Source organism: Scyliorhinus canicula, chromosome 11, assembly GCF_902713615.1.
Source record: "Scyliorhinus canicula chromosome 11, sScyCan1.1, whole genome shotgun sequence".
Lineage (NCBI taxonomy): Eukaryota > Metazoa > Chordata > Chondrichthyes > Carcharhiniformes > Scyliorhinidae > Scyliorhinus > Scyliorhinus canicula.
This window is the reverse complement of record NC_052156.1, coordinates 29868960-29888218: the sequence shown is the minus strand read 5'-3', so window position 1 is coordinate 29888218 and position 19259 is coordinate 29868960.

Here is a 19259-nt window from a genome sequence, read left to right as displayed (position 1 = left end):
GAAAGGAGAAAGTAAATAATATAAAACAATTTGCCAAACTGGTTTTCAACATTCATTAATAACTTGGATGGTGGTGCAGAAGGTCATATATCCAAATCTGCGGATGATGCAAAGTTAGGTGGCATTGTAGACAGCCTAGATGATAGCATAAAATTGCAAGGAGATATAAACAGACTATTCGGTGAATGGGCAAATTTATGGCAGATGGAATTTAATGTAAACAAGTGTGAGGTCATCCATTTTAGACCAAAAAAGGATAGAACAAAGTATTTTCTAAATGGAAAACAGTTAGGCAGAGTCGATATCCAAAGGGACTTGGGGGTTCAGGTGCATAAGTCCTTAAAATGCCAGGAACAAGTGCAGAAAATAATCAAAAAGGCTAATGGAATGCCAGCCTTTATATCTAGAGGATTGGAATATAAAGAAACAGGGGTTATGCTGCAACTATACAACACCCTGATTAAACCCCATTTAGAGTATTGTGAGCTGTTTTGGGCACCACGTCTTGAGAAGAATATTTTGGTCTTGGAGGGAGTGCAACATGAGTTTACAAAAATGATACCTGGATTACAGGGATTGAGTTACCAGGAGAGATTATTCAAATTAGATCTGCTTTCGTTAGAATTTAGGCGGTTAAGGGGTGATCTGAACGAAGTATTCAAGATATTAACCGGGAAAGTCAAGTTAGATAAAATAAACTATTTCGACTGGTTGGAGATTGTAAAACTGGGGATCATAGTCTATAAATTAGGGCAAGACCATTCAGGGGAGACGTGAGGAAGAACTTCTTCACTCAAAGGGTGGTTGAGGTTTGGAACTCTCTCCCAGAAACAGCAGTTGAAGCTAGATCAGTTGTTAATTTTAAATCTGAGACAGATAGATTTTAGTTTCGCAAAAATCTTAAGGGATATGGGCCAAAGGCAGATATATGGGGTTAGGTCACAGAGCAGCCATGATCTCATTGAATGGCGGAACAGGCTGAAAGGGCTGAATGGGCTACTCTTGTTCCTATGTTGAATGTATCCAAGTTCAAATCCTGCAAGGAGATGCCAATTTAAAGTATATATGCTCTAATGAATGTGAATTTGGTGTCCTGCTAATTTTAACAGGTATTTTCAGAAGGTCTGCTGAACAGTGGTCCATTTCTACCAGTTACTCTGTCCCAAAATGAAGGAACTCAAATTCACCAATCGGTGATGTGACAATGTCAAACGCTGAAACGTTTGCTGTGAAGCAGGTGCTGCTGACCCAGGTGTTGTGTGTGCTACCAGGAGAGGTTACCCGCCCTCTAGGAGTTGCCAGCCAATTGGAGGTATTCCAGCTCAGCAATCTCTGCAACATCGCCAAGGACTGTTCCTGAAAGAAGAACATGCCATGGAAGCATGCAACCTTTCCAACCAGCTAAGAGGGACCTCAGGACAAGTCAGGCAGACACCAGCGATGGGTGGGGGTTTTGCTAACAGTGGGGGAGGGGGGTATATGTGGGCCAGCCCTTGCCGCAGAGGCCACAGAGTGCACACCTATGAAGCCCCTCCCCCCATTGAATCCACAGGAAGGCTACCAGGGTTCACCAGGTGATATCCTCAGGCAAGGAGAGATCCTTAATTCACCATTTGAGTGGTTCAGTTGGCTTCTGGGCCAGAGGGGGCCTTCCACTTGCCTATCACTGGTAAAATAGCATGACGGTAGGAAGACAATGAGCACTCCATCCCCCCCCCCCTCCCCCACCCCCTCTCCATTTTGTGGCCCATTTCCATCCTCAAAATCAAGACCATTAAGTGCAAACACTTGAAATTCGGAAATCAAAGCAGCAGTTTCTAATGTGTTCTGCAAATAAGAAAGCTGAAATTTTGGAAACCTGAGTAAAGTAACTGAACTACCAGACAGATTAACTTGCCTAAGGGCAGAATATATTTGATTGCTTAATTGTAAACTAGAAACAAGGCCATAATTTTTTTGCCCATCCCTAACTCTCCCTGCGAAGGTGAGCTGACTTCTTGAACCCCTGCAGTGCGTGTGGTGAAGGTACTCCCGCAGCTCCGTTAGGAAGGCAGTTCCTGAATTTTGATTTGATGTCTGGGACGTAGTTCCAAGTCAGGACGGTGTGTGATTTGGGGAGAGGGAACCTGCAGCTAGCTGGTGTTCCCATTCACCTGCTGCACTTGTTATGGGTGGTGAAAGTTAATGGTTTGGAAGATGCTACCAAAGGAGTCTTGGTGAGCTGCTGCAGCATGTCTTGAAAATGGTACACACACTGCAGCCACGGTTGAATGTCTAAACTGATGCATGGGTTGCCAATCACATGAACTGCTTTGTCCTAGATAGTGTTGAACCTTTTAAATATTGTTAACCTACACCCCTCCAGGAAAGTAGACAGTATTCCATCAAATCCCTGACTTGTGCATAGGTAGTGGAAAGGGGCCGGTGAGCCAGCGGGAGGTTCACTCATCACAAAATATTCAGCTGCTATCCTGCACTTGTAGCCACAATATTTATGTTGCAGGTCCAAATATGTTTCTGGTCAATGGTGATCTCCCAAGATGTTGATGGTGGGATATTTAACATTAATGATGTCATGGAGTGTCAACGGGAGAAGGTAAGACTCTTGCTGGAAATAGTCATTGCCTGGTACTTGTGGTGGCGTAAATATTATGCCCCAAGCCTAAATGTTGTCTCGATCTTGCTGTACGGAGGCATGGAATGTTTCATTATCTGAGGAGTATTAACACAGTAGAATATGTGAATATGTCTGAACCCCCTGCTTTAAGTGTCAAAAACAATGGTCATTGTGACTTAATAGAAGATGTCAGGAAACTTGATGTCATAAAATTTAGCCATAAGGACCCACGTTTTCCCATGGGTTGTGAATACCTCTGATGTATGGAGACTTGAGCAGCCCAAAGGAATGAAAAAATAATAAAGTGACTAATGCCATTGATTATACCAACCTATTTTTACCTGGAACTTCTTGACCACTCTGCGTAATCGTTGCTGAAAACAGTTAGAAGATACCCATCATAGCTCTGGTCTCTATTGATATCAATAATGGCCACAATTGTTTCGCATTGAGATCCGGTTACATGCCATTTCAAGGTAAGTTTAAAAATTGTGACCTGGCAGTGGTGCGAAATTGACTTTATATAATGCATTTGCTGGGCCAAACTACTTTGAAGTGACCCTGGTAGACATTTTGACCTCTGAAAGCTGTGTATTAGTTGGGGCCCAGTTTGTTGCACTCTTGCCTTTGAGACACAAGGTTCTGAGTTCATATCCAGCTCCAGGGTTTTAGCACAAAGACTGAGAGAATACAACACTGTCAGAGGTGTCTCCTTGTGGGTGAGACATTAAACTGAGGCCCTATCAGCCGGCTCATATTGCTGTCTATTCTGAAGAACTCACTCTCAGTGGCTGTGAAGGTCACTGCAACAATAAACCTCTATGGCACCGTGTCATTCCAGAGCTTGAGCGGGCACCTGTGTGGCATAACCCAATCCTCAGCCCACAGGTGTATCTGGGAAGTGACGAATGCTCTGTAGGCCCGGGCATTCGACTATAACACCTTCGAACTAGACCAGATCCACCAAGATGGCAGGATTTGCTGCCATCGCCGGGATTCCCCAGATCCAGGGGCAATCGATAGCATGCATGTCGCCCAGCGATCACCAGGGCATCAGGGAGTGCCCTATATTAATAGAAAGGGGTTCCACTCCTGAATGTTCAGATCATGTGCGAGACCACCACCTCCGAAACATGCATGTGTGTGCCCGCTACCCTGGGACCAGGCCTGACAGCCATATCCTGAGGCACTCGGAGATCCCTGGTGTTTTTGAAATCCGCTCCAGGATGACGGGTTGGTTCATGGGGGACAAGGGTTACCCGCTGAGGTCATGGCTGATGACACCGGTGTGGAGTCCTGAGACCGAGGCGGAGACTATTAACAATGAGGCCCACGTCTTCCACCACATTGTGTGGTGCATTGGGCTGCTCAAGATGCGGCTCCAATGCCTTGACCGATCTGGCGGTGCCTTGCAGTACAACCCCCAGAGGGTCACCACTTTGGCACAGCAGCTGGAGGAGAAAAAGGAGGAGGAACAGATGGAGGGTCATGCGGCCTTGTCTGAGGAGGAGGGTGAGGCAGTCCAGGAGGGGCTGAAGAACGAACTCGAGGAGGAGCTGGAGGATGGAAGACAGGTGGCGGCAAGGGTCCAACATGCCAGGAGGACCAGGAAGACCCTCACCGTCTCCGGATTCTCCTCGGATAAGGCTGTGTCCATCAGCTCAATATCCCGCCCCCCCCCCATTTCCCTCCCTGCCCCCCAATCCCCTCCTCCCCACTCCCCTGTTTGTCCTCCCTCCCAGAATTCTTCATCCCCATCAGACCGCCCCCTCCCTGTCCACTCTGTTCACCCCTCCAAGGGTCTGTCTAACATCACCCCAGGGAGATGAGCCTATGTTGGCACCGTCAGCGGGTCACTGTAAAAGGCAGGAGAGTGATGATCGCTCTCTCTGAGGAAATCTCTAGTGCTCCTCGGTTCCTGCTAAAGTCTGACTGTTTTTCTGCTGACAGCGCGCTAACACCCATCCTTCGCACGGGGTCTGCATCAGGGCCGAGAGATCTTGGACCACTGTGTCTGGGGGGTGGGAGAGCATGGGGTGGGGGTGTAGGTATGCTGCTGTGAAGAGTATCGTGACAGAGGCTCCACGTGTATGAGGTGCTAAATGTTTTAATCGTGAATATTTCACGATTCATTGGTGGCAGGCCCTGGGTTGGCCTCCAGCTCTTCCTTCTCCCTGTCCGTGCCTGTAGGGTGCTGGCAGAGTTCATGGGATGGAGGGGAAGCTGGAGTGAGGTCCAGAGGACTCTGAGTTATCTGGCGCTGCCAGTCCTGGAGACTCCCCATTGTCAGCACCATGGTGATGGCGCCCTCAGCGATGCTCCTCAGTGATTGGGCCAGGATCTACAGTGCCTCAGCAATGTCCACCTGTGCCTGGGAAACATCCCTCAGCAGCTAGGATATGATGTTGTGGCCTCCAGCCATGGCTGTCACAGACTGAGTCATGCCTTGGGCAACACCACTCAGGATGCAGACGTTGTGTTCCAGGTTTTGCACAGCAGTCGCCTCCCTAGCAGTGTTGGCCTTGGTGCCGTGCATTTTGTCTCACATGAATCAGGATGCCCCGCCTCTCATCCACAGCGTCTATAAGCCTTGTGAGATTGGCATCCCCAAAGCTAGGAGCAGGTCTGCATGCCGCCTTGCTAATGTGTTGACTGCGAGCGGTGTGTGAAGGAGCATTTAAAAGCAGCTCCACCTTGTTAGTGTCCACCCTGTTGAGGTGCCTGTTGGGCGAATCAGACGGTGAGGGAGCCAGTAATATGGAGAATATTGTGGGGATTAATTTTTGCCACTAAGTGTTGTTGAAAATGGGCCGTGATCTCATCAACACGACTGTCGTGAAACTCCCCGCCAAACGGGCCTGAAACCGATTTCCATCTGTGTTGCTCTGCTTCCTGAAGTTGTGCAATGTGCATTATAGTGATATCTCGCTGAGAGACCCCTTATTGAAATACATCGAACGGTGTGACATTGCTGTATTTAAATGATTTGCACCTATTAAACTTGTGAGAAAAAAAATTGGGCTTCTCCCTTCAAATGCAAATACATTTTTAACAGACTGCCAAGTTTCATTTACTGTCACATACTCACGCCGGCACTTGAAATTAATTTCTCCAAGTGTTGAGTCTCATTCCTTCAATTTTGAACTAATGTTGGAGGTTTTAAAAACATTGTTATATTTTTCCGTCTCTTTTATCTCTCCCCAATCGGATCTTTCCCTCTCCTTATTTTGCATTTTGTACATGATTTTATAATGAATTATTTTAACTGATATTTCCTGATTCAGGCTCTGTGCTAGTCATGAATGATTCTGCTGTTTGATTGGCTAAGGAGCTGCGCAGTTGCATTACCTGTTCACATAGGTCCCAGATCCCTGAAGAAGGCACCACACCATTTTGACTCTAATTTGCAACAACTATGGTACTCAATACCATATTGAATGGTTGGAGCCCTTCATTTGAAACTGAAGCACCATGATTATGTTATTCTGGGTACAAATAAATATTCATAGTGGCCCAGTGGCTAGCAATGCTGCCTACGGCGCTGTGGACCCCGGGTTCGATCCCGGCCCTGGGTCACTGACTGTGTGGAGTTTGCACACAGGCAGTGCTAAATTGCCCCTTAATTGGAAAAAAATAATTGGGTACTTTAAATTAAAAAAATAAATAAATATTCATAAAGCGCCACAGAATCAGCTTCACAAACTGGTGTATGTTTTTCAGCCCTTTTGGAGTTCAAACCAAAACTAGTTTTGGAGAACATCATTTTTTAAAAATAGATTTTGAGTTTTTTCCAATCAAGTGGTCAATCCACCTAACCTGCCCATTTTTGGATTGTGGGGGCAAAACCCGTGCAAACTCGGGGAGAATGTGCAAATTCCCAACGGACAGTGATGCAGGGCCAGGGTCAAACCTGGGACCTCGGCGCCGTGAGGCAGCAGTGCTAACCACTGCGCCACCTTGGAGAACATTATTTAATGGCGATTCTGCATTGAAGTATTTTCATGTGGCTGTATCTCTGAAATTGATTATAAGCATTTCAACATATTTTTCACATGCTGGAACTTGTGCTGTCTTTAGTTCTTTGATGCAAAATTGAACTCAGAGTCTTTTATTGCTAAAACTTGAAAAGTATTAAAAATAAACAGTTTGATTTTTAGCAGTTCACAGGTATATGTAGCAAGCGCACAGCACCAGATAGCTAGCAAAACAAAAGGACAAGATTTATCAAATAAATTGTATTGTGCTTCAATTATAAATATCTACATTCACCTTTATGTCCAAAGAACAAAGAACAAAGAAAAGTGCAGCGCAGGAATAGGTCCTTTGCCCTCCAAGCCTGTGCCGACCATGCTGCCTGACTAAATTACAATCTTCTACACTTCCTGGGTCCGTATCCCTCTATTCATGTATTTGTCAAGATGCCCCTTAAACGTCACTGTCGCCCCTGCTTCCACCACCTCCTCCCACAGCGAGTTCCAGGCACCCACTACCCTCTGTGTAAAAAACTTGCCTCGTACATCTACTCTAAACCTTGCCCCTCACATATTAAACCTATGCCCCCTAGTAATTGACCTCTCTACCCTGGGAAAAGCCTCTGACTATCCACTCTGTCTATGCCCCTCATAATTTTGTAGACCTCTATCAGGTCGCCCCTCAACCTCCGTCGTTCCAGTGAGAACAAACCATGTTTATTCAACCGCTCCTCATAGCTAATGCCCTGCATACCAGGCAACATCCTGGTAAATCTCTTCTGCACCCTCTCTAATGCCTCCACATCCTTCTGGTAGTGTGGCAACCAGAATTGAACACTATGCTCTAAGTGTGGCCTAACTAAGGTTCTATACAGCTGCAACATGACTTGCCAATTCTTATACTCAATGCCCCGGCCAATGAAGGCAAGCATGCCATATGCCTTCTTGACTACCTTCTCCACCTGTGTGCCCCTTTCAGTGACCTGTGGACCTGTACACCTAGATCTCTCTGACTTTCACTGTATATTCCCTACCTTCATTAGACCTTCCAAAATGCATTACCTCACATTTGTCCGGATTAAACTCCATCTGCCATCTCTCCGCCCAAGTCTCCAAACGATCTAAATCCTGCTGTATCCTCTGACAGTCCTCATCGCTATACGCAATTCCACAACCTTTGTGTCGTCTGCAAACTTACTAATCAGACCAGTTACATTTTCCTCCAAATCATTAATAATACTACAAACAGCAAAGGCCCCAGCACTGATCCCTGTGGAACACCACTAGTCACAGCCCTCCAATTAGAAAAGCACCCTTCGATTGTTACTCTCTGCCTTCTATGACCTAGCGAGTTCTGTATCCACCTTGCCAGCTCACCCCTGATCCCGTGTGACTTCACCTTTTGTACCAGTCTGCCATGAGGGACCTTGTCAAAGGCCTTACTGAAGTCCATATAGACAACATCCACTGCCCTACCTGCATCAATCATCTTTGTGGCCTCTTCGAAAAAGTTAGTGAAACACGACCTCCCCTTCACAAAACCATGCTGCCTCTCACTAATTTGCTTCCAAATGGGAGCAGATCCTGTCTCGAAGAATTCTCTTCAGTAATTTCGCCAGCACTGATGTAAAGCTCACCGGCTTGTAGTTCCCTGGATTATCCTTGCTACCCTTCTTCACAAATGGACAACACTGGCTATTCTCCAGTCCTCCGGGGCATCACCTGAAGACAGTGAGGATCCAAAGATTTTTGTCAAGGCCTCAGCAATTTCCTCTCTAGCCTCCTTCAGTCCAAAGTAAGATCAGTGAAACCTGTTTCCCTGGGCTGACCTGTATTATTTATTTTCAGTTCGCACATCAGATGCTGCCAAAATAAACAGCATTGCACCATTAAACTGTGTTTTTGGAAAACGAGAGCAGGTTTGGCAAACTGATTTTTCCTCAATAGTGTTCTATAAACTATTACTTTCTTTTAGCTCTTCTCTTGTCCCTTTTTGTATTTCCGTCTTGCCATGTGCTTCACAAGTATAAACATCTAATAGATGAGATTCTGAATATCTGTTTTGGACATGAGCTTAATTTCAAATAAGATGTGTATCTTGGGGGGCAGAAGGGGTTGGGGGGCAGAAATATTCCAGCAGGTCCCATAATGATATCTACATATCTTCCCTGGGTTCTATCATCCCAACGCTTCCTCAGCCCAACATCTCTGAGGTCCTCACAGTACTCTCGCCACCCAAGCCAAACTTGTCACAGACAGACTGTTTCTTGCTGCCAATCTGCAGCTTCAGATCCGTTCTTGGACCTCCCTATGCTAGCCAGCTGCTGTTTTTATCCTGAAATGGGAGAGCTCTTCGTTGTCAGCATTGAAATGTGGCCAAGAAGATTTTTACTTGGTTATTGCTGAAAAACGTGACGTGCTGTCAAAAACTTTTCATCTTGTACTCATCAGGACAGGTACAAGAATACCAAATGGCCAAAGAACCATAGAACCCTTACAGTGCAGCAGGAGGCCATTTGGCCCATCAAGTCTGCACCGGCCCTCTGAAAGAGCATCCTTCCTAAGTCCACTCACTCACCCTATTCCTGTAAAGGTTCCCTCTCCCCCTCACCTAACCTGCATATCTTTGGACACTATGGGACAATTTTACCATGGCCAATTCACCTAATCTGCACATCTCTGGACTGTGGGAGGAAACTGGAGCACCCGGAGGAAACCCATGCAAACATGGGGAGAATGTGCAAACTCCACAGACACAGGTGAGGCAGCAGTGCTAATCACTATGCCATTGTATCAAAGGGAAGAACAATTTATACTGCATGTGTTACGGGCCAGGGTTTGGAGAACTCCAAAGTATATCATGGAGATCACCTAACCCACGACTTTTACTAGATTGTGGTATGGGGAGCACATGGCCCACTCTACAGGTGTAGTGCAGCAGAAATTTAAAAAGTATTTTTTAAAGCAAAACAAAGTTTATTCTATGAACTCAGTTTACCTTTTTAAAAATACAGTGAACATCTTAGCAACCATCAATTCAAATACAACCCCCAAAGAACACAACACTCTAAGTAATCCTCAAACTTTCCTTTTAACATCCATTTCTGTGGGTAGTCCACATCTAGTAAAGAATTTAAGTAACTCCTCCACAATCTTTTTACCTATAATATTGGGTACTGGAATGGCCTCTGGAAACCTAGTAGTCACATCCATTATAGTCAAAAGATATTGATTCCCACTTTTCGTTTTAGGAAGCGGTCCTATGCAATCAATTAGGACCCTTGTAAAAGGTTCCTTAAATGCTGGATTGGGTATTAAGGGCACTGGTTCTATCACCGCTTGAGGTTTTCCTATCACTTGACATGTGTGACATGATCGACAAAATTTATCTACATCTGTATATAGTCCAGGCCAATAAAAATGTTTAGGGATTTTAGCTTGAATTTTCCTTGAGTTTACCCTACCGACAACATAATTTGATGAACCTAAGAAAGACAAAGACCCAACGGAATGTGGGTCATACAGACCCATATCTCTGCTGAACGCAGACGCCAAAATACTGGCCAAAATCCTAGCCAAAAGGCTAGAAGACTGTGTACCTGAGGTGGTCACAGAGGACCAGACGGGCTTCGTCAAAGGTAGACAGCTTACCGCGAACATCAGGCGCCTGCTGAACGTGATAATGACCCCCTCCGGGGAGAGAACACAAGAGGTGATCGTCTCCCTGGACGCAGAAAAGGCCTTCGACAGAGTCGAATGGAAATACCTCATAGAGGTACTGGAGTGGTTCGGGCTTGGAACAGGGTTCACCTCTTGGGTAAAGCTCCTATACAACGCTCCCATGGCGAGTGTACGGACCAACAATACCAACTCCCAATACTTCCAGCTGCACAGGGGCACCAGACAAGGATGCCCACTGTCCCCGCTGCTGTTCGCACTAGCAATCGAACCGCTAGCAATCGCGCTCAGGGCAGCAAAAAATTGGAGGGGGATCCGAAGGGGAGGTAGAGAGCACAGAGTCTCACTCTATGCGGATGATCTGCTCCTCTATATCTCGGACGCACAAAGCAGCATGGACGGAATCATAGCGCTCCTGAAAGAGTTTGGAGCCTTCTCGGGCTACAAACTCAACATGAGCAAAAGTGAGATCTTCCCAGTACACCCGCAAGGGGGGGGGGGGGGGGGGGGCAGCACTAAAGGGCCTGCCGTTCAAACAAGCCCGAAATAAATTCCGCTACCTGGGGATCCAAATAGCCCATGACTGGAAAGGGATCCACAAATGGAACCTCACCAGCCTGACGGAGGAAGTTAAAAAGGACCTGCAAAGATGGAACACACTCCCGCTCTCCCTCGCGGGGAGAGTCCAGACGATCAAAATGAACGTACTGCCCAGGTTCCTTTTCCTGTTTAGATCCATTCCGATCTACATCCCCAAGGCCTTTTTCAAAGCGCTGGACAAACATATCATGGCGTTCGTATGGGGGGGTAAAAATGCTAGGATCCCAAAGAAGGTCATACAAAAAACAAAATCCAGGGGGGGGCTAGCCCTCCCGAATCTACAATTCTACCACTGGGCGGCAACAGCCGAGCGAGTAAGGGGATGGATCCAGGAGCCAGAAGCCGAGTGGGTGCGTGCGGAGGAGGCCTCCTGCATGGGAACCTCCCTCCGGGCCCTCGCCACGGCAGCACTCCCATCCCCACCCAAAAAACACTCCACCAGCCCAGTGGTGACAGCCACCCTCCAATCCTGGAACCAACTGCGGCAGCAATTTGGCCTGTACAAAATGTCGGACAAGGCTCCCATCTGCAACAACCATAGGTTCAAACCAGCACTGACCGATGCCACCTTCAAAAGGTGGAGGCAGGACGGGGGGGACACTGACAGTCAGGGACCTATACACGGACGACAGGATCGCAACACTGGACGAACTGACAGAGAAATTTCAGCTAGCTGGGGGGAACGAGCTACGGTACCTGCAGCTCAAAAACTTCCTACGAAAGGAGACAAGGACGTACCCACAACCGCCACGACAGACACTATTGGAAGACCTACTGGACGCAAGTATCCTAGAGAAAGGGAACTGTAGTGACATGTATGACCGACTGGTAGACAGGGACGACACCGTACTGGACACAACAAGAAGGAAATGGGAGGACGACCTGGGGATGGAGATAGGGTGGGGACTCTGGAGCGAAGCACTGCATAGGGTCAACTCCACCTCCACGTGCGCAAGGCTCAGCCTGACGCAACTAAAAGTGGTACATAGAGCCCACTTAACGAGAAACCGTATGAGTAGGTTCTTCCTGGAGGTGGAGGACAGATGTGAGCGGTGCCAAAGAGGCCCGGCCAACCACGCCCACATGTTCTGGTCTTGCCCCAGACTTGTGGAGTACTGGACAGCCTTCTTCGAGGCTATGTCCAAAGTGGTGGGGGTGAGGGTGGAGCCATGCCCGATAGTGGCGGTCTTCGGGGTTTCAGACCAGCCAGATCTATTCCTGGGGAGGAGGGCGGACACCCTTGCCTTTGCCTCCCTGATCGCCCGCCGTAGAATCCTGTTTGGCTGGCGGTCAGCAGCACCACCCAGAGCTGCAGACTGGCTGTCCGACCTCTCGGAATCTCTCCAAATGGAGAAAATCAAATTCGCCATCCGAGGGTCGGACGACGGCTTCCACAGAACGTGGGAGCCATTCATGCAACTGTTCCGGGACCTGTTTGTGGCCAACGTACATGAGGAAGAATAGTCGGGTGGCCAAGAACCAGGGGAAAATGGGCGGGAATCGGGGGAAGGTAGCCGGGGGGGAGGGGGGGGGGGGGGGGGCTACGGGCTCGGTATGGGGGTTTGATGGCAAGCCAAGGCCCAAAACCAAACTATAAATAAATGCCTATAAACATGTGCCTCGGCCATATTGGGGAATGTAAAATATGTATGCTGGCTAAAGGGGGCGGCCACAATTATTGTTATGAAGATGCTTACCTGTAAATATTCATGTTACATTTTTGTGTTTTCCTTTTTTTTTCTCTCTCTCTAATAACTTGTAATTTGTCATATATAAAGTAGGAAAACTCAATAAAAAAACATTTAAAAAAAAAAACATAATTTGATGAACTTCTGCTCACTTTTCATCCGCCTGCATATGTAAAGGTCACCATTTTCTCATCAAGACAAAACTTTTATGGTAATAACACTCTGGTATACACTCCTCTTACATGTATGCTTTCTGATACATCCGTTTTATTTCTACATCTTTCTATTGTAACTCCACCAATTTTCCTGAACTAAAAATATCCGCCTTATCCTCCACCTGTTCTTTTCCAACCATCTGATCAAAAATCGTTTCTGTAAATGACACTTCACCTTTATCTTCACTCTCTGATTTCTCCTCTTGTCTTAACCTGTGACTTTGTGACCTTGTTACTACACAATCCGGAAAAATCCCAGGATATTCGTCCTACAACATTTCAGTTGTCTGATTTTCCACTGGCTTATCAACCACAGTAGGCATCACTCCCACCTGTGATCCAGCTATATCATTACCCAAAATAAGCTGTATTCCTGGACAAGATAGCTTCTCTATTACTCCAACTACCACTTCACCACTCTTCACTGGACTTTCCAACCTTACCTTATATAATTGAACACTACTTTCTCACCCTGAATTCCACATGTCACCACCTTTTCGGGAAATATTCCTCCCAAACTACATAACTCCTCATCTCTTACCATCAAAGATTGACTAGCTCCCGTATCTCTTAAAATTGTGACTGCTTTACCTGCTCCTCCTGATATACATGAGTAAACTTTACCCACACAAGTAAATTCTTTAAAGAGATCTGGCACCTTCTTATCAATCACCTCTTGAACAGGCTGTACAATCTTTTGCACCTCCTTCGCTTCACTTGGGCTTTCCTTTACCATTTTAACAAACCCCACTGTCTTATCCTGTTTTACCACATCAGCCTTCCCAGTGCTTTTCTTCCACCGCCAACACTGTGACTTTACATGGCCTAGTTTATTACAGTGAAAACATTTAAAACTTTTCATGTCTATTCCACCCTCCTGGATTTCCTTTTTAATCTGAGGTACATTCTCCTTATTATCTACCATCAGATCACCTTTACCTTTACCACTTGAATATTTCTCATGTCCCAAGTTTCTATCCCTCACAGGCTGAAACTGATGTCGTAAACCAAACTTTGATTTATGAACTAATTCATAATCGTCTGCCATTTCTGCTGCCAATCTCACAGTTTTAATCCTCTGCTCTTCCACATGATTTCTCACTACATCAGGAATTGAATTTTTAAACTCCTCCAAAAGTATGACTTCTCTGAGAGCTTCATATGTTTGGTATATTTTCAAAGCCCTTATCCACCTATCAAAATTACTCTGTTTGATCCTTTGGAATTCTCCACTCCCGCGATCAATCGGGAAGGCCGTTGCGAACTCTGCCGAATTTCACGACGGCCTCGGAGGCCGTTCCTCTCACCTTATTCACCCCCACCCGGGGGGCTAGGAGCGGCGCTCCGTAACTCTCGGCCGCCGGGCCTTGATGCTTGCGTCAAGGCGGCGCGCCGAGAATGACGCGACGGCGGCGCCTATGTGATGTCAGCCGCGCATGTACAGTTTGGCCGGCTCCAACCCGCGCATGCGCGGCTGACATCACGACGGCTGACGGCTCAAACCCGCGCATGCGCGGTTGCCGTCATCCCCTCCGCTGCCCCGCAAGATGTGGTGGCTTGATCTTGTGGGGTGGCGGAGGGGAAAGAGTGCGTCGCTTTGAGATGCCGGCCCGACGATCGGTGGGCACCGATCGTGGGCCAGTCCCCTCCCGAGCACGGCCGTGGTGCTCACTCCCCTCTCCGCCCCCCACAAGCTTCAATCGAGCATTTGGCACCCATGTTCACGACGGCAGCGACCAGGTGTGGTTGCCGTCGTCGTGAACCGGTCGGGAACGGCAGGCCGTTCGGCCCATCCGGGCCGGAGAATCGCCGGTCGCCGTGAAAAACGGCGAGCGGCGATTCTTCCAAGCAGGGGGTGGGAGAATCGCGGGGGGTGCCAGGGGGGCGTGTCGTGTGTCGCCTGGCCCTCCCGCGATTCTCCCACCTGGCGTGGGGAGCGGAGAATCGCACCCCATGTAAGTTTGACCAGGTTCTTTCCTTAAAGTTCTAAACCTTTGTCTGTAGGCTTCAGGCACTAGTTCATATGCATCTAAGATGGATTTTGTCATCTCCTCATACGTCTCAGATATCTCCTCTGATAGTGATGCAAACACTTCACTAGCCCTACCTACCAGCTTTGTTTGAATCAGTAATACCCACATGTCCTGCGGCCATTTCATTTGTTTAGCTACCTTCTCAAATGAAATGAAAAAGACTTCGACCTCCTTCTCATCAAACCTTGGCAATGCGTGGACATATTTAAATAGATCCCACCAAGCCTCTGACTATGAAGCTCTTTCGTTTCATCCTCATCACTATCCTCCAACTGTACGTTTTTCTTTCCATCTGCCAATCTTAACTGACTGTCATGTTTCATGGCCATTTTCCAAAGTTCAAACTCTCTCTCTCTTTCCCTGTCCTCTCTCTCTTTCTTTTTCCTCTCTCTCTCTTTCTCTCTCTCTTTCTTTCCCCCGATCTGTATTTCCCCTTCTCTTTCTTTTTGTTCTGCTAGGGCCATTCTTTCTTTTCTCCTTGCTTCTCTCTCCTTTTCTTTTTCCTCTCTATCTCTTTCTCTCTCTTTTTGTTTTTCCTCTCTATCTCTTTTTCTCTCTTTTTCTTTTTCCCTGATCTGTATTTCCCTTTCTCTTTCTTTTTGTTCTGCTAGGGCTATTCTTTCTTTTTCTCTCATTTCGTATTCAAGCTGCTTTAATTCTTTTTCATGTTCAAGTTGCTTGATTTGTAACTGAAGTTTTGCCATTTCCAATGCGTCAGACTGTATCTCAGGCAATTTTAAATGCTCAGCTACCGCCATAAGTACCTCACATTTTCGTACCTTGGCAGGTAATGTTAAATGCAATTTGTTTGCCAAATCTAACAGTCTGTTTTTAGTCTCTGTCTGTAAGGTACTGCGTGCGACCATCTCCATCCCCAAAAACTTCCGAGCCTCTGAAAGAGCCATTGTCCACATCACACTCCCTACTTAAACTAAAATACCACACCTGAAAAGCTACCACAATATGCTCACCCCTCACCGTCTTTAAGTTCGCAAAGCCAACTCAATAGATAGACTTTTATCCCAGAGGAGCCGCCAATTTGTTATGGGCCAAGGTTTAGAGAACTCCAAAGTATATCATGGACATCACCTGACCCACGACTTTTATTAGATTGTGGTATGGAGAGCACAGCCAAGCCTTTCCTCAAAGTGAAACTAAAAAGCAGAGCCAGAGCTCAGCTCCACCCACAGTCTGACATCACTGCAGCCACTTGAGCAGACAAACATTTCTTCAAGTGAAATTCGCATGACACATGTGAAAAAAAATGTGGATTAGTTGGCCAGTGGACTCCGGTCGATGTGTTGTCTTGGGGAATGCACCAGGGAACTGTTGTCCCCCAAGCATTTATTTAATGGAAAAGGGAGCAATGCCTGACATGTTCTCTCTGTCGGCCAAGGGGATTGTCCTGTGTATGAATGTATGTTGCTTTAAATTTAGATGAACCATATTGCAAACCCAACATATTATCCTAAACTAGTTGTTAATGTAATTCTTAGCACATTCAGGATTGTTCTTTAAATACTGTCCAATCACGGAATCACATCTCATGTTGAACACTTTTGAATCTGAATTTTGAAAGCACAGGCTGGTTAAATATTGTTAATGTTCTGTCTGTTGCAAACAGCCGAAAAGTTGTGTTGTTCGATATGATACACCAGTCATTGGGATGTGCAGCCTTCATAACTGGCATCATGCTGGCACTGAAATTCATATACCACAAGACTCATTTGTGTTATAGGCAACATCTTTTTGATCTGATGCCATAATGTTAATGGAGAATACCACTTGTGTTGCTACAGCACAGTATCAATGTGAAATGGCTAGATTCACCTGTCGCTCAAATTGGTGAGGCACCTTCCCTTTCCAGGGTAATTTGAGGTAGACCAACCACTTTTCAAGAGCAAATGCCTTCGGCCCATTCATGAGGTTGTGGATCTACAGTGAGAAAGTATCTGATCAGGATAGCCATTATCCTGCAGTATAGCTTTGATGCAGTCTATTTCGATATCATGCTTGCGCATAAGCATAATCACTTGATCCCTATTTATGAGGTTGTCAATAGGGCCAATCGTATAGTGTATGGAGCTGTGGGAATCCCAGCACATATATTGATCAGTGAAGGGAGGCTTGCGAAAGACAGTAGAGAGCCCATTAGCAGAATTCTCAACTAGCCTGTCAAGGAATGGGAGCTTGTTAAACTGTTCCCTTTCAAGCATGAATTTGAATGCAGGATGGAGCCCAGAAAGGTGTGTACAGGGCGGCATGGTAGCACAGTGGTTAGCACTGTTGCTTCACAGCACCAGGGTCCCAGATTCGGTTCCCACTTGGGTCACTGTCTGTGCGGAGTCTGCACGTTCTCCTCTTGTCTGTGTGGTTTCCTCCGGTGCTCCAGTTTCCTCCCACAAGTCCCGAAAGACGTGCTGTTAGGTGAGTTGGACATTCTGAATTCTCCCTCAGTGTATGCGAACAGGTGCCACAGTGTGGCGACTAGGGGATTTTTGCAGACTCGCACAAACAGTGGCCCAAGCCAGGAATCGAACCCGGATACCTGGCGTCCTGAAGCAACAGTGCTAACCACTGTGCGACCGTGCCACCCAGTATGGTGTTGTTAAAGCTGAACTCTGTCCAAGTTGCTAAGTTCATAAGTTCAATTAAATCAAATTCAGATAATGGCAGCATGTTTAGATTGCCGTGATTTAGTGATGCGGCAGGAATACCTATGACTCCTTCACCTTGTATGTGGAAAACACGCTCAGAATTGGTTGTAGCAATTGTTGCAATATGTCTTGACATCAGCATGACATCAGTAGATGGGAAATTTGCCCTGAAATTTTGAGATCCTAGGTAGACAGCTACACTGGAGATAAATAACCATAATCTAGCCTGGCAGAGGGGCGATATGCTGGAGGGGGAAGAGGAGCAAGGGCAGGCTTCGTCAGATAAGGGGGACAATGAGCAGGACATGGGGGCTGGCTAGGCATGGCAGGCCGCACAATGGAACTGCCAGGGCCAGCATGCACGGGCCAATTAGTTGACACACGTTTCATCAACTAGGGGAGGAGGAGGGTTGATGGGCAGGGGCCCGGACACCACAGTACCACACCCCCTCACCTCCCACACCACTGAACACCCTCACCCCCACACCACTAAACCACCCCCATGCACATTCTTCTCTGTTATATTTACCTGTGGCACTACAAGCTGGGGGCAGTGGGTTGCCAGTGACAGTGGGACTGGTCCATGGGATGGAGGATGATGACAGCCCGCTCTGCGATGAGCTCTCGTGCGCCACATAATATGACACTGTCTGACTCATGCTCACAGTAGCACCTTCCACCTGGGTCATCCCTGCATGCGAGCTGGCCAGTCCATCAAACGGACCCGTAGGAGTGCTGGGGACGGTCGGGGCAAGGCGGGAGGGAGGGAGAGTGCGGAGCACTGTCCGCCCACGGGGCCTGCACTAGTACTCCACCTCCCACTCCCCCTGTCCAACACTGACCGGCGCATCACCGCACCTATCAGACAGAGTACCAAGGCAGCTTTCAACAGTGTCAGCAGCTGTTTATTGTATATACAGTCTGTGCCCTAGCTCCTATAACTCAACTGTGCCCTGCACCCATGCTAACTTAACTGATGTCCAACTTTCTGGCCTTACAGGCCCTAACACTACGCCTAGGTGGTTCCCCAGATGGCACAGCAGGAGTGGAGGCAGCCTGCTGTGACTTCTGCCCTGCGCCAAGGGTCCTTGTTGGTCTACGTCTCCTGGGGTGACCTGGCCTGGATGGGCCCTGCCGCTGCTCGGGAACCCTGGGTGGCATGGTGCCACCCTGTTCTGCCCTCTGCCCACCAGATGCACCAGGGACAGGAGGGTGGAGACCGAGGTGCTACGGTGTTCTGGCATCTCCCCTGCCGGTGTCACCAGCACGGCCCAGCACCTCCTCCTCCCTCGGGGTGTCCGATGGCTCCCAGGCCACTCCATTGGGCGGGGATGTGAGCGGAGCCAACTCCTGAGGCCCACCCCACCACCTGGCGCTGCAAGTCCTGGAAGCCCACTCTGGGCTTGATCTGGGTCTGCACATTCGCGGTCATGGAGCACAAGGAGTGGACCATCTCCATCTGTGGCTGTACTACCACCCTGAGGGTCTGTGCAACATCAGCCAGTGATTGGTCCACATCCCGCTGGGACTGGGTCACTCCACCCAGTGTCTGTGCCACGCCGGCCAGCGCCTGGGCAATGCCGTCAACATTCTCAGCCATGGCCTGCTGTGACTGGACCATGCTGAGAAGTGCCTCTGCGATGTCCAGGTGGTTCTGGCACATGGCTGCCTGTGAGAGGGCAGCCCTGTCCAGGGCCATGAACCCGCCTGCACAGAATGCCCCAGGTCTTGCACACTCTGACCCATATCTGACATCGCCGCTCCCATTGCCTCCGCCGCGGACTCCACCCTTGCGGTGTC